The sequence below is a fragment of the Hyperolius riggenbachi genome, chromosome 9, assembly GCF_040937935.1.
Source record: "Hyperolius riggenbachi isolate aHypRig1 chromosome 9, aHypRig1.pri, whole genome shotgun sequence".
Taxonomy (NCBI): Eukaryota; Metazoa; Chordata; class Amphibia; order Anura; family Hyperoliidae; genus Hyperolius; species Hyperolius riggenbachi.
Window position 1 is genome coordinate 170,179,955 of NC_090654.1, and position 14,957 is coordinate 170,194,911.

A 14,957-nucleotide genomic window follows, 5' to 3' on the forward strand; every position below is an offset into this window, starting at 1 on the left:
ATTAAAACTGTTTGCAGCTAGATTTGCTGTGTAAACCATCTAAACTTTACATAAGATATATAGACAAGTTACTTGTTATAGTTAGTTTTTCATCTCGGATCTGCTTTAAGTAAACTGACGTTCATTTATTATTCTCTCAGGCCACATGAAGTGCTGCATAAACTACAGTAATACTTAATATAAGCGCACCGTGCATTTAATAATATACAAGTCTAGCTAGAGACCTAGAGTACTCCTTTAATCAGAATGGTGTAAAGAGGAAATCTGTAGAAGAGCTTATTTGTTTTCTCACAGAAGTAAGCAGGGTAGCGGCTGCAGGAAGCCAAAACATTCTGTAATACTGTCTGACTGTCAAAGTTTCTTTGTGTAAAGGAGGCTGTGAGTCTGGACTTTGTTTTGTGTATGTGTTTTCTATACCGCAAAATGAAATACAATCTCTTTATAGAAAAAAAACACTGTACAGTATTCTGTGGACTAATTAATTTCTCATGACCAATTATCATCCATAAAAATCAAGAATATTTCCAGGACGCAATAGAGACCAACAAATTATATGGAAAATAATAAAGCACTGCTGTATAACTCAATAAACTGCAATATGAATAAAACTTCCTACATAGGAAAGATTTACACTAGAAACCAATGTTCACGCATTCCCAGGTTATTTTGTTTTCTGGAATAGTGAATGGTGTGGAACACCTCCCAAGAGTTCATTCTGAGCAGGATAATCACAATGTCTGTAGTAGCCCTGAATGAAACAGGGTAAATAGAAAATGGCTGGGGTCTGGCTTAGAGGAAACCTATGGTGAGAGGGATATGGGAGCTGCCATCTGCATGCCTTTTCAAAGACCTGAGCTCACAGCGCTTTTTTCTAAATACATTTATTAGCAATGTGTTTTATATTTCTAAGTGCAAATATTCTCAAGGCATATAACATTTTGTTTAAAAAGAACAAAAAAATAAATAAACTTTAGTTTTTAGAATAAAAACACAGTTTATTGCTGGTAGGACCCTCCATAGCATAAAACGGTGTCTAGTCCAGTCCCGTCCGTGTTTTGACAATAGCCATCAGTTTTGTATCTGTATTCTATGGGCGTGTTCACACATTTCTGGTTAAGTCAGATAAAACTGATAGAAAACTGATGCAAAACTAATGCAAACTGACAGGACAGTACTGGACTGGACTGGAAATGTACACATTTATGTGGGAAACAAGCCTTAAGCTCAATTGGATCAGGGAGCCTTCTGATGAACAAGGTTCCCCGATCCATCTTCCTACCCGTGGGAACACGTGACATCACCTGACAGCACTCCACGGCGCGAAGTTAATCGGTTGCGGTACTTTACAATGGAGTTGTTGGGCATCTGAAACGTCCCCTCCGTCACTACAGTTGTTATCGTTGCTATTGTCAAACATCGTTTATGAATTTGTGCGTCTGTACCCACATCGCGAGTTCACAGAAACAATGGCTTGTCACTCAAAAAATCGCCGGTCGTTGAAAAAATTGCCATGAAAATCACGTAGTCGGTACGGGCCTTCAGACATTTGCCAGCTGTTCCATCCTCCACCCATCTCCTTTAGTCACAATCCAGCCCAATCCAGTGAAGTCAGTAGCAGGGATGAAATGTTGACTGGTATTCCAGCTGCAGCTAGGCCTCCCTGCAGACAGAATGCATAAATTAGCTCTATTGAGTTAGGACACCAATTCCTAGAATGTAGTGTAAATCAGGGTTAATTACACTGTTTCTTCCGCTTTTGCAATATGCTTTTGTGAATGTGGCCATCATTGCCTAATCCCAAATCCTGACACCTAGCCAGAACCATCTTCCCCCTTAAAATAAATTTTTTCCTGATGTTTAACCACTTGAGGACTACAGTCTTTCTAACCCTTAAGGACCAGGCACTTTTTTTCCACTCAGACCACTGCAGCTTTCACGGTTTATTGCTCGCTCATACAACCTACCACCTAAATGAATTTTGGCTCTTTTTCTTGTCACTAATAAAGCTTTCTTTTGGTGCTATTTGATTGCTCCTGCGATTTTTACTTTTTATTATATTCATCAAAAAAGACATGAATTTTGGCAAAAAAATGATTTTTTTAACTTTCTTTGCTGACAATTTTCAAATAAAGTAAAATTTCTGTATACATGCAGCGCGAAAAATGTGGACAAACATGTTTTTGATAAAAAAAAAACCATTCAGTGTATATTTATTGGTTTGGGTAAAAGTTATAGCGTTTACAAACTATGGTGCAAAAAGTGAATTTTCCCATTTTCAAGCATCTCTGACTTTTCTGACCCCCTGTCATGTTTCATGAGGGGCTAGAATTCCAGGATAGTATAAATACCCCCCAAATGACCCCATTTTGGAAAGAAGACATCCCAAAGTATTCACTGAGAGGCATAGTGAGTTCATAGAAGATATTATTTTTTGTCACAAGTAAGCGGAAAATGACACTTTGTGACAAAAAAAAGAAAAAAAAAAAGAATCCATTTCTTCTAACTTGCGACAAAAAAAAATGAAATCTGCCACGGACTCACCATGCCCCTCTCTGAATACCTTGAAGTGTCTACTTTCCAAAATGGGGTCATTTGTGGGGTGTGTTTACTGTCCTCGCATTTTGGGGGTGCTAATTTGTAAGCACCCCTGTAAAGGCTAAAAGTGCTCATTGGACTTTGGGCCCCTTAGCGCAGTTAGGCTGCAAAAAAGTGCCACACATGTGGTATTGCCGTACTCAAGAGAAGTAGTAGAATGTGTTTTGGGGTGTATTTTTACACATACCCATGCTGGGTGGGAGAAATCTCTCTGTAAATGACAATTTTTTCATTTTTTTTACACCCAATTGTCCATTTACAGAGTTATTTCTCCCACCCAGCATGGGTATGTGTAAAAATACACCCCAAAACACATTGTACTACTTCTCCCGAGTACGGCGATACCACATGTGTGGCACTTTTTTGCACCCTAACTGCGCTAAAGGGCCCAAAGTCCAATGAGTACCTTTAGGATTTCACAAGTCATTTTGCGGAATTTGATTTCCAGACTACTCCTCACGGTTTAGGGCCCCTAAAATGCCAGGGCAGTATAGGAACCCCACAAATGACCCCATTTTAGAAAGAAGACACCCCAAGGTATTCCGTTAGGAGTATGGTGAGTTCATAGAAGATTTTATTTTTTGTCAAAAGTTAGCGGAAAATTGATTTTTATTGTTTTTTTCACAAAGTGTCATTTTCCACTAACTTGTGACAAAAAATAAAATCTTCTATGAACTCACCATACTCCTAACGGAATACCGTTGTGTATTTTTACACATACCCATGCTAAGTGGGAGAAATATCTCTGTAAATGACAATTGTTTGATTTGTTTTACACACAATTGACCATTTACATAGAAATTTCTCCCACCCAGCATGGGTATGTGTAAAAATACACCCCAAAACACATTATACTACTTTTCCTGAGTACGGCGGTACCACATGTGTGACACTTTTTTGCAGCCTAGGTGCGCTAAGGGGCCCAACGTCCTATTCACGGGTCATTTTGAGGCATTTGTTTTCTAGACTACTCCTCGCGGTTTAGGGCCCCTTAAATGCCAGGGCAGTATAGGAATCCCCCAAGTGACCCCATTTTAGAAAGAAGACACCCCAAGGTATTCCGTTAGGTGTATGGCGAGTTCATAGAAGATTTTATTTTTTGTCACAAGTTAGCGGAAAATGACACTTTGTGAAAAAAAACCAATAAAAAATCAATTTCCGCTAACTTTTGACAAAAAATAAAATCTTCTATGAACTCGTCATACACCTAACAGAATACCTTGGGGTGTCTTTTTTTCTAAAATGGGGTCACTTGTGGGGTTCCTATACCGCCCTGGCATTTTACGGGCCCAAAACCGTGAGTAGTCTGGAAACCAAATGTTTAAAAATGACTGTTCAGGGGTATAAGCATCTGCAAATTTTGATGACAGGTGGTCTATGAGGGGGCGAATTTTGTGGAACTGGTCATAAGCAGGGTGGCCTTTTAGATGACAGGTTGTATTGGGCCTGATCTGATGGATAGGAGTGCTAGGGGGGTGACAGGAGGTGATTGATGGGTGTCTCAGGGGGTGGTTAGAGGGGAAAATAGATGCAATCAATGCACTGGGGAGGTGATCGGAAGGGGGTCTGAGGGGGATCTGAGGGTTTGGCCGAGTGATCAGGAGCCCACACGGGGCAAATTAGGGCCTGATCTGATGGGTAGGTGTGCTAGGGGGTGACAGGAGGTGATTGATGGGTGTCTCAAGGTGTGATTAGAGGGGGGAATAGATGCAAGCAATGCACTGGCGAGGTGATCAGGGCTGGGGTCTGAGGGCATTCTGAGGGTGTGGGCGGGTGATTGAGTGCCCTAGGGGCAGATAGGGGTCTAATCTGATAGGTAGCAGTGACAGGGGGTGATTGATGGGTAATTAGTGGGTGTTTAGGGTAGAGAACAGATGTGAACACTGCACTTGGGCGGTGATCGGACGTCGGATCTGCGGGCGATCTATTGGTGTGGGTGGGTGTTCAGTTTGCCCGCAAGGGGCAGGTTAGGGGCTGATTGATGGGTGGCAGTGACAGGGGGTGATTGATGGGTGGCAGTGACAGGGGGTGATTGATGGGTGATTGACAGGTGATTGACAGGTGATCAGTGGGTTATTACAGGGAAGGACAGATGTAAATAATGCCCTGGCGAATTGATAAGGGGGTGTCTGAGGGCAATCTGAGCGTGTAGGCGGGTGATTGGGTGCCCGCAAGGGGCAGATTAGGGTCTGATCTGATGGGTAACAGTGACAGGTGGTGATAGGGGGTGATTGATGGGTGATTGATGGGTAATTAGTGAGTGTTTAGAGGAGAGAATAGATGGAAACACTGCGCTTGGGTGGTGATCTGATGTCGGATCTGCGGGCGATCTATTGGTGTGGGTGGGTGATCAGTTTGCCCGCAAGGGGCAGGTTAGGGGCTGATTGTTGGGTGGCAGTGACAGGGGGTGATTGATGGGTGATAGGTGATTGGCAGGTGATTGACAGGTGATCAGTGGGTTATTACATGGAAGGACAGATGTAATTAATGCACTGGTGAATTGATAAGGGGGGGGGGGTCTGAGGGCAATCTGAGCGTGTGGGCGGGTGATTGGGTGCCCGCAAGGGGCAGCTTAGGGTCTGATCTGATAGGTAACAGTGACAGGTGGTGATAGGGGGTGATTGATGGGTGATTGATGGGTAATTAGTGGGTGTTTAGAGAAGATAACAGATGTAAACAATACATTTGGGAGGTAATCTGACGGCGGGTTTGCGGGCGATCTAATGGTGTGGGTGGGAGATCAGATTGCCCGCAAGGGGCAGGTTAGGGGCTGATTGATGGGTGGCAGTGACAGGTGGTGATTGATGGGTGATAGGTGATTGGCAGGTGATTGACAGGTGATCAGTGGCAGGGCCGGGCCGAGGCATAGGCTGGAGAGGCTCCAGCCTCAGGGCGCAGTGTAGGAGGGGGCGCAGAATTCATTCAGCTGTCATTCCTAATTGTGTTTAAAGCAGAAAGAAATAAGAAAAGGGGATACATGGCAGTGACTGCAAGCCAGATAACTAGATATTGAGGTGTTGGGGAGGTTGTGGGCCCTGTGGCGCCTCTTAGTCTAATAGCAATTAGTGTGTGACGGCTGGGGTGGGAGGGATGGGGGGCGCAGTTTGGTGTCTCAGCCTTGGGTGCTGGAGGACCTTGTCCCGGCTCTGATCAGTGGGTTATTACAGGGAAGAACAGATGTAATTAATGCACTGGCGAATTGATAAGGGGGGGTCAGAGGGCAATCTGAGCGTGTTGGCGGGTGATTGGGTGCCCGCAAGGGGCAGATTAGGGTCTGATCTGATAGGTAAAAGTGACAGGTGGTGATAGGGGGTGATTGATGGGTGATTAGTGGGTGTTTAGAGGAGAGAATAGATGTAAACAATGGATTTGGGAGGTGATCTGATGTCGGATCTGCGGGCGATCTATTGGTGTGGGTGGGTGATCAGATTGCCCGCAAGGGGCAGGTTAGGGGCTGATTGTTGGGTGGCAGTGACAGGGGGTGATTGATGGGTGATTGATGGGTGATTGACGGGTGATTGACAGGTTATCAGGGAAGATAGATGCATACAGTACACAGGGGGGGGGGGGGGGTCTGGGGGGGGGTCTGGGGAGAATCTGAGGGGTGGGGGGGTGATCAGGAGGGGGCAGGGGGCAGGGGGGGATATAAAAAAAAAATAGCGTTGACAGATAGTGACAGGGAGTGATTGATGGGTTATTAGGGGGGTGATTGGGTGCAAACAGGGGTCTGGGGGGTGGGCAGGGGGGGGTCTGAGGGGTGCTGTGGGCGATCAGTGGGCGGGGGGGGGCAGATCAGTGTGTTTGGGTGCAGACTAGGGTGGCTGCAGCCTGCCCTGGTGGTCCCTCGGACACTGGGACCACCAGGGCAGGAGGCAGCCTGTATAATACACTTTGTATACATTACAAAGTGTATTATACACTTTGTATGCGGCGATCGCGGGGTTAACATCCCGCCGGCGCTTCCGTACGGCCGGCGGGATGTTACGGCGGGTGGGCGGAGCCAGTTGCCGGGGGAAGCGCGCGTCATCAATGACGCGATCGCTCCCCCGGCATGCCTAAAGGACACGCCGCCTGAAGGCGTATTGCGGTCCTTTAGGCGTCCACTTTGCCGCCGCCCATGGGCTGTGGGCGGTCGGCAAGTGGTTAAAGCACACCTGAACTTAGAGGGATATGGAGGCTGACATATGTATTTTCCTTTAAACAATGCAGATTGCCTGGCTGCCCTGCTGAGCCTGTGTCCCTAATACCCTATTAGCCATAGACCCAGAACAAGCATGCAGATCAGGTGCTCTGACTAAAGTCTGACTAGATGAGTCTCATGCTTGTTTCAGGTGTGTAATTCAGACACTACTGCATCCAAAGAGGCTAGCAGGACTACCAAGCAACTGGTATTGTTTACAAAGAAATAAGTAGCCGACACCATATCCCTCTTAGCTCAGGTGTACTTTGTTCCTAACTTAAGCTGCATACTCATTGCTCGACGGGTCCAGCGATGTCACCTTGTCTTGATGATGGTCACTAGCGACGGCAGGTTAAAACGCGAGGTCACGCGACCTACACGGCGACGCAAGCGAGACTTCCGCAATCACGTACTTTGCGTGGTGTCATCAGGGATCTCATAGATCCGATCCGCCGTGCCGGTGCTTCGTCATCGGCGTGTCGCTAGGCGACGTTCGTAACCGGGCACCTGTAACCACCTCACAACGTCATTTAAAAATCAGCGGTCGTTGGGAAAATTGGCGGAAAAATCACCAGGTGGGTACACAGCTTTCATCTTATAATGCAGATGCATTCCTTTTGGATCCATCTGAAAATGGCGCCTGCGAATAATGGCGCACGGTGTTGCCGCTAATCCGTTTGCCGCTTATCGCTATTTAACGTTAAAGCCTTATTGTTATTTAACGTCAAAGCCTTATTGTTATTTAGCGTTAAAGCCTTATCGTTATTTAGCGTTAACACAAAGACCCCTCTCTGTACCTATCCCTAACCCCCCCCCTGGTGGTGCCTAACCCTAACCACCCCCCGGTGGTGCCTAACCCTAAGACCCCCCTGGTGGTGCCTGACCCTAAGACCCCCCTGGTGGTGCCTAACCCTAAGACCCCCTGGTGGTGCCTAATCCTAACCACCCCCCTGGTGGTGCCTAACCCTAACCACCCCCCTGGTGGTGCCTAATCCTAACCATCCCCCTGGTAGTGCCTAACCCTAAGACCCCCCCCCCCCCAGTGGTGCCTAACCCTAACCTTGACAGTGTTACATTAAATCCATTCACCGTTTTGCAGTTAAATAACATCTGCAGTTTGGCTTATGTAGGGCGCTATTGATAAATAACGTTACTGTGGGCAATAACGTCTGCTGTTTGGCAAATGAACGGCACTATTGATAAATAACGTTAGTGTGTGCCACTGTTGATAAATAACGTTAGTGTGTGCCGTTTTTCTTCTTTTTTCCCTGTGCGCCATTATTATGCAGTACTAACGATAAATAGCAATAAGCGTATCTTTTTAATGCGGCGCCATTTTTATGCATAGGTGCTGTGCGCCATTATTCACTGATCCGATTCCTTTTACCTAAACCTTCTAACTTCACTAATGATTTTAATGCCTTCCTTCTGCATGACCCTTGTGTCCGGCTCTTCCTGACACCTAAACTTAACCTTTTCCCCTAATGTCAAATTCTTTCTCACTTCACGTGTAATCTTAACCCCCCCCCCCTCCTCCACCATTTGACCATAATACACCTGGCCCCCTACTTACAAACGGCTTCCATTATAGGAGGTTGCTTGTTTTACTTTCAAACAACTCTGGATTCAGACCCACAGTATAAACAAAGTGTGGTTGTTTTTCTTTTGCTTTGTTTTTGTGCTTTTAACCTCATTGGCTTACATTGTGACTTAGCATTCATTGTTAATGACTGTTACCGGGCACCCAAACCATGTACTCTATATTGATATAGTATGAGCATGGAACATCCTATTGAATGGCTGCCATCCAGAACTAAGATTGAGTCTGTGGTAGCGTTGAGCCGAAATTTTTGAAATTTCGCGTTACTATAATTACGCATGCGAAATTTGTTATTACGATGCGAAATTATGGTAGCGTAATTGCCATTAAAATCGTAATTGAAAATACTGTAAGCGTAATTTTCAACGCGTAATTTCGCGTTTCATTCATAACGTAATTTCGCGTTAAACCATAACGTAATTTCGGGTTCGCTTAATTTTCGCGAAATATAGCTTATTTTTTTTGCGTTTTCGTCTGCATGGCGAATTTTGATGCGAAATATCACTACATGGTGAATTTTATATGCGTAACGTGAAAACGATGCGAAAATTAACGCTTACAGTAACATGAACTATCGCGAAATTACGTTATGTAACTACGCTTACAAACGGTTGCATGCGAGGCAAACGTAATTTCACGATACCCACTGTAATGCGAAAATTACGTGAAAATTACGCGAAAATTACGCTTACGCGGAATTTCGCGAAGTCCTTCTTCATTACGATTATGTACTTACGGCCATAATCGTAATTACACTAATTACGCAAAGTTTCGCGAAATCGTAATTAAGTCATTACGCTCATCTCTAGTCTGTGGAGCTGACATTAAGAAAAAGGGGTGTAGTGAATGCAGATGTAAAGTGTCTAAAATGCCTGGAGAGTGTTTAAGAGAAAGCTATGGTCTCCAGCTATTGCAGTGCATGCAAGTGCAACAGTAAATTGTCAGGAGCCTCTGACAAAGCAGCTCAGCTAATCCATTCTGCCCCCTTGCAGAAGGCAGCATGTTCTGGTTAGAAGAAGAAAAAGATACAACAAGGTACACATTAACCTATTGCTCCAGAGGAAAATTACAGTAATTACACTTTAAGCTAGTGGGATACATGACAATATCTTATTGTTGGGGGAAGGCTAATCAATAGGTATGAGTTGCAAAAGTTAATAATACCCTCCAAGCGCTAGTCAATTCTATGTCTAATGTTCTAAGGCTGTAGGAATTAAGCTGATCATCTAAAGTGCCTTACCTACAGCTCTGAGTCTGAATACAGTACTGCCAAATAAAAAAAATAACACTATGGGTAAGTAAGGGCCTATTTCCACTAGTTCTGCAGCATCAGTTCTGCATCAATCTTTCTGCATCCAGATTTCTGGATGTGGCTAGTTAGCGCCTGTTTCCACTACATGTGGATTCTGGATGCAGAAAAACTGACTCCAATGAATACCTATGGGCCTGTTTCCACTAAACGTGATTTGCAGATTTCTACAGCATGCATTGTTTTCCATTCAATGAACATATTAGTGGAAACAGGCCCCTAGGCATTCATTGGAGTCAGTTTTTTCTGCATTCAGAATGTGATGCAGAAGTCTGCAACATGCCACAGGAATCTCCCCGATTTGAATGTGCCCATTATCTAATTATGAGAATTATGTGGGCAGCTTTGGCTTACACCAGTTATTGGCTTGATAAACAGATCTGCGAGATTTTGAAACGCTGGCTTTATGGTGAAATTCTAAAATAAACAGTATATCGGAACATGGAGAGTGATGATCATAATTTTAATGATGTGAGTACAGTCCTGCTCCTGTGATGGCTTTGTCCAACTGTCACAGAGATCCTATTCCTTTGTCAACAACTTGACAGTGGATGCCATGTTTAAAGAGGAACTTCAGCCTAAACAAACATACTGTCATTAAGTTACATTAGTTATATTAATTAAAATAGATAGGTAATATAATCTCTTACTCACCCTGTCTTAAAAGTACAGGCAAAGGTTTGTGATTTGACGAGGGCAGCCATCTTTTTGGTTGAAAGGAGGTGACAGGGAGCATGAGACACAGTTCCAACTGTCCTGTGTCTTGTACACCCCTCCCAGTTGCTAGGCAACGAAAACAACAACAACATCCCATCATGCTTTGCACAGCATCAGGGGAAAAATGCCTGGGCAGATTACTTGATGGGGTGGAGCTTAGCTTCTATGCAGCTAAAAATAAGCCTTGGGTAATTCTGATGCTGTGAACCTGTTAAAGAAACACCAAGCCTTTTCAGTGTTGCTGAGTAGATTTTTGGTCTGGAGATTCACTTTAAAATAGTAAATTCTAAGTAAATTCTAAGTAAATTCTAAGTGCAGAGACAAAACCTCTGCTGTAATGTGTATAGTTTCCATAGCTGCTAGGGATACTGGGATAACCCAAAACCACCTTTATTAGATGAATGGATTGTGCAAATGTTTAATTTCTTTGAATTGGACGGCTGAGAGATGTTTATAGAAAAATGGGCTTGTAACGATCGGTGTCAGCACACAGAGAGAATCTGATTATTGATGATCTGCAGAATCATCAACAATACAGATGTATACCTGATTATGGATGATCTGCAGAATCACCAATAATACAAGCATGACTAACCTCTGGACACCTAATGAAGTGTAAGTGTTTGGTGCAACTGTAGGCTATCTCCCGTGGGGCGGGAGACACAGATAACTTTGGCCAGAGACCACCTGAGGAGCAGGTGGCCCTCGGCTGTGCAGGGACTATCTCTTTAAGAAAGGGAATAGAGATAATCTGGCAGCCGGTGATTCCCTGGTAAACTGGTATTCAGACTGTACTGCAGCCAGGGGACTCCTAAGGGATAGAGACCACTGGCTGCACTGCAGGAAGGACTCTCTGAGGAGCAAGAGGTCCTTGCAGCTAACTGACACTTGGTGGAATAGTGTCACGGGTAGTACAGACAGACTGAACACTCGAGGGATGAGTGACAGCCAGAAGGGTCGGGCAGGCCAGGTCGGCAACACACGAGCAGATAAGGTACAAAGACAGGAGGCTGATTCGGTAACCAGGTACAGGCAAGGTTGGCAACTGGTAGGCAGATAGGCAGAGGTACCGAATCAGAAAGCAAGAGAGAGGTCAACAGAGCAAATGGTCATAACAGATATAAAGCACAATCCTAGTCTGAGGTGTAAGGTCCTTGGTCTCAACACCCAGGAACTAGTCTAAGGAATAACGATGGCGTAGTGGTTAGCTCTCTCGCCTTGCAGCGCTGGGTCCCTGGTTCAAATCCCAGCCAGGGCACTAGCTGCAAAGAGTTTGCATGTTCTCTCCGTGTCTGTGTGGGTTTCCTCCGGGCACTCCGGTTTCCTCCCACATTCCAAAAACATACAGATAAGTTAATTGGCTCCCCCTAAAAATTGGCCCTAGACTACAGTACTTACACTACATAATATAGACATATGGCAATGGTAGGGATTAGATTGTGAGCTCCTTTGAGGGACAGTTAGTGACAAGATATATATATACATTGTACAGCGCTGCGTAATATGTCGGCGCTATATAAATACTAAATAATAATAATAATAATAATCCTATGCTTGGGTGTGAGGTCCTTGGTCTCAACACCCCGGAACTGGTCTAAGGTATAACACAGCAATGACACAGTAATCCTAAGCTTGGGTGTGAGGTCCTTGGTCTCAACGCCCTGGAACTGGTCTAAGGTATAATACAGCAATGACACAGTAATCCTAAGCTTGCGTGTGAGGTCCTTGGTCTCAACACCCCGGAACTGGTCTAAAGTATAACACAGTAAATAACAAGAGCGTAATCTGGCTAAGTGTGAATTCCCAGGTTCACCTGGTTCTAACACACTGTAGGATCTGACTGAGGTCTGAGTGCTCACACGTAAGTATTCGCAACGGCAGACAACCAGAAACTGACCAGCAAGATCTATATATACTACAGCGCTCCTCAGCACCGCCCCCAGCCATTCAGCCAATCAGGAGTTTCGCTGGAATCAGCTGATCATCCTGATCAGCTGATACCTCTCCTGCTGGCATAAAGGTCCTGTCTTCTAGCGTGCGCAGCTCTCTATCTGTGTGCCCAGGCAAACCAGACGCATGCTGCTGTGCGGAAACCGCCGGTCTGAACGCGGAGACAGCCGCCCCGCCGCCAGACCGCGTGGTGGCATCTCCGCTATTCATTACAGTACCCCCCCCGAGGAGTGGACTCCGGACACTTCCCACCCGGCTTCCCAGGATGTGAGTCATGAAATTCTTTCTTTAATTCTTCCGCATGCATGCGACAATCTGGCACCCAAGTTCTTTCCTCCACACCATATCCTTTCCAGTGGACCAGATACTGCACAGAATTTTGCACTAAGCGAGAGTCCAGAATCTTTTCAATCTCATATTCAGGTTGGTCATCACCCATCACAGGGGGGGGGGGGGGGGGGAGGAATCCACGTGCACTGCCGGCTTCAACAGAGACACATGGAGTGATCTCACACCTCTCATGCTGGCTGGGAGATCAATCGCATAAGTGACATTATTTATTTTTCTGGTCACTGGGAATGGTCCTATGAATCTAGGACCCAGTTTGGGCGGCAGTTGCTTCAGGGCCAAATGCCGAGTGGATACCCACACCATGTCTCCCGGAGAAAACGTCCACTCTACAGACGGCTTTTATCTGCCTGTTTCTTCTGGGTCTGGAAAGCTTTCCCCAAGTTCCTCTTAACCATTCCCCAAATCTCCCTCAAAGCTCTCTGCCAATCCTCCAAGGCTGAGAATGGTGTAGACGCCACAGGTAACGGGGCAAACTTGGGTGATCTTCCCGACACTACCTGGAATGGGGAAAATCCTGAAGAGGAACTTTTCAGGTTGTTGTGCGCAAATTCGGACTAAGCATCTGCGACATAACATCTGAGAAATTGCTCCAGGGACTGGTTAACTCTCTCGGTCTGGCCATTGGTCTGTGGGTGGTAGCCTGATGAGAATGCAAGGTCCATATCCAGCTGATGGCAAAAAGCTTTCCAAAACTTTGATACAAATTGGACTCCCGATCTGACACTACATTTTCTGGAATGCCATGCAGCCAGAAAACGTGCTGGATGAAGAGATCAGCCAATTCCTGGGCCGAGGGGAGTCCTTTTAATGGAATAAAATGAGCCATCTTACTGAATCTATCCACTACCACCCAAATGACTGTCTTGCCCTTAGACCTGGGGAGTTATCCTACAAAATCCATGCACAGATGAGTCCATGGTTCACTTGGCACCGGTAAGGATTGCAAAGTACAAACAGGTGCCTGACGAAAAGGTTTACTCCTAGCGCACACTGCACATTCCCTCACAAACTCCTTACAGTCTGTTGCTAATGTAGGCCCCCAAGTACATCTGGCCAGTAAATCCTTCTGGTTCTGGTGGCCCCGGGATGACCTGCATTCTTGTGGGAATTAAACAGCTGTAGGAGTTGCAGACAAAAAGGTAGTGGTACAAACATCACCCCCTCGGGCTTCCCCTCTGGAACATCCTGTTGGTAGGGACTCAGAGTGACTGTCCAATCCTTCCAGTTCTCAGTGGCTGCCAGGACTACCTTCTGGGGTAGAATGGTCTCAGGGGCTGAGGGCTGCACTGTCTCAGGCTCGAAACACCTGGACAAGGCGTCGGCCTTGATGTTTTTACTACCAGGGGTATACGTTATAACAAATCTGAACCTTGAAAAGGACAAAGACCACTGAGCCTGACGAAAACTAAGTCTCTTAGCGCCCTCTATGTACTCCAGGTTTTTATGATCTGTATAAACTGTGATAGTATGCTCTGCACCTTCTAGCCAATGTCGCCACTCTTCAAAAGCTAATTCAATAGCTAACAGCTCCCGGTTGCCTATATCGTAGTTTTTCTCTGCGGGTGAAAACCTACAAGCGAAATAGGCGTATGGGTGAAGTTTGCCCTGCAAACCCGAGCGCTGAGACAATACAGCCCCCACCCCAACCTCTGAGGCATCAACCTCCACGATAAAGGGGAAGGTGGTATCCACATGTCTTAAAATGGGTGCAGAACAGAACAGTTTTTTCAGTGTAGAGAAAGCAGAATGTGCTTCTGCTGACCAATGGTAAGTATCAGCACCCTTCTTGGTGAGACTGGTGAGAGGCGAGACCACTGAGGAGTACCCCTTTATAAATCTCCTGTAGTAGTTGGCAAAGCCCAAAAATCTTTGGAGTGCCTTCAATCCCACAGGCTGAGGCCACTCCAAAACAGCAGAGACTTTTCCTGGATCCATGGAGAGGCCAGACGTAGAGATAATGTACCCCAAGAAGGCAACGGAGGTTACTTTGAAGAGGCATTTCTCCAATTTAGCGTAAAGCAAATTCTGTCTTAACTTTCCTAACACAAACTTAACATGTTTTTGATGTTCCAACAGATTGGAAGAGAAGATCAGTATATCGTCCAGATATACTAGGACAAACTTCCCTAACACCTCCCTGAATACCTCATTAATCAACTCCTGGAAGACGGCTGGGGCGTTACACAACCCGAAGGGCATCACCAGATATTCGTAGTGCCCGTCGGGTGTGTTGAAGGCCGTCTTCCATTCGTCTC

General features: G+C 45.6%; 1 long non-coding RNA gene across 1 annotated transcript in view; it reads right to left on the reverse strand.

Annotated features, from left to right (window-relative positions):
• Window positions 1–1,018: 1,018 nt before the first annotated feature.
• Window positions 1,019–14,957, reverse strand: part of LOC137531777 (uncharacterized) — a 56,082-nt gene continuing 42,143 nt past the window's right edge. The window contains exon 3 of the long non-coding RNA XR_011023745.1: window positions 1,019–1,660. This is a non-coding gene — a long non-coding RNA (uncharacterized lncRNA). The remainder of the gene's footprint in view (window positions 1,661–14,957) is intronic.